The 1530-nt window shown below is 49.9% G+C and overlaps 1 long non-coding RNA gene across 1 annotated transcript in view; it reads right to left on the bottom strand.

Moving 5' to 3' along the window:
* Positions 1-700: 700 nt before the first annotated feature.
* Positions 701-1530, bottom strand: part of LOC143522608 (uncharacterized) — a 1985-nt gene continuing 1155 nt past the window's right edge. The window contains exons 2-3 of the long non-coding RNA XR_013133073.1: positions 1451-1530; positions 701-871 (exon numbers count right to left, since the gene is read on the bottom strand). The exon at positions 1451-1530 is cut by the window's right edge and continues 51 nt beyond it. This is a non-coding gene — a long non-coding RNA (uncharacterized LOC143522608). The remainder of the gene's footprint in view (positions 872-1450) is intronic.

Here is a 1530-nt window from a genome sequence, read left to right as displayed (position 1 = left end):
TGCTCTTCTCATCCCTCGCTTCCCACAATCCTTTGTGCTCGGCATAAAGCTGCTGATTATGAAGCCCAGAGCAGCAAGACTCTCTTCACCTGTCAATCAAACAGTAACCTACACACACTCACACACCCACACACACATTGTAGCAGAATGATTTGTACTGTATATATGCACGCAAATATGCACTGTAATATACTTACGCACTCACACACGTAATTAGCACGAACACACACTTATATACACACTCCCCCTCACTCCTCTTGCAAGCACAGAACCCGGTTCTGGAGACGTCCTTCAACCAGAAGTCTCTTCCTCCACCTCACTCAGGTGGGATGCTGCACCCAGTGGATCTCCGCCCCGACTCCTCCACCTGCACGAGGGGGGGGGGGGGGGGTTCGAACGGCAGCAGCCGGTGCCTGAGGCGGCTGTGGGTCCTGACGCGCCCGTCCATCCTCTCCGCTCTGCCGCCTGCCCTCAGAGCCTCGGAGTTTAACCTTTCACACTGGGGGGGCAGTTGCATGACCCCACCCGCAGTGTTACACCCAGCACAGAGGCCTCACACAAACGCCAGGATCAGCCTTCCACACATAATTGAAGGTTCCTGCCTCACATAATTAAAGGGTCCTTAAGTCATTTACCAGTCATCACTCTAGTGTTAGTGATATGTGTAAATATGTTAATTTTATTGTGGATGTTCTGGTCTGAGTCTTGGTCTACAAAGAGTGTTTGCTACTAAAGCCCCCAGCAACAGCTGAGGTGACCTGGTGACGGAGATTCATTAGGCTGCTTCAGACACGCTGTATAATAAGAGAGGCGCAGTGAGTCCATCTAATCTCCAACACTGCTGGAGAACATGTGAGCTGACGCCCTTAATCTGAAAAACAAACACACACATTATATTATAAAACACATATCAGACTCTCTGATATTCCTTCATAATACAGCATAACCTGAGTGGCAGAGATGGATATATAATTTATTCAGAGCTCCTCACACCACACACACACACACACACACACACACACTCACACACACACACGTGTCTCAAAGTGGAAGCCAGAGGTTTACTGGTAACTCATACAGTCTGCTATGAGGTTGCCATAGAAACCATAGTCTCTGTCCTGCGGCCTGGGCAATCCACATGAGCAGTGCAGCTCAGTGAGTGAGCGTGTGTGTGTGTGTGTGTGTGCCCAGCCACATGAGTGTGTGCATGTATGAGCATGTGTGTGTGTGTGTTTATCTGACGTTGTGCAGATGGGTAAATGTCGGGAGGAGTGGGACCCTGACCTGCCAGGAGAGATTTTAGTATTCGTCAAGCATCTAAATTTCTCTCTCTCTCTCTCTCTCTCTCTCTCTCTCTCTCTCTCTCTCTCTCTCTCTCTCTCTCTCTCTCTCTCACACACACACACACACACACACACACACACACACACACACCCACACCCATACACACCAACTGCTTGCTGACTCCTTCAGCCTGGTCCTCTGTCGCGTCTGTAGGCCAGCGGAGATGTTTCCACACAAGCATCACTC

The sequence above is a fragment of the Brachyhypopomus gauderio genome, chromosome 9, assembly GCF_052324685.1.
Source record: "Brachyhypopomus gauderio isolate BG-103 chromosome 9, BGAUD_0.2, whole genome shotgun sequence".
Lineage (NCBI taxonomy): Eukaryota > Metazoa > Chordata > Actinopteri > Gymnotiformes > Hypopomidae > Brachyhypopomus > Brachyhypopomus gauderio.
Note: the sequence above shows the minus strand (reverse complement) of the source record. Positions and strands in the feature narration are given on the sequence as shown.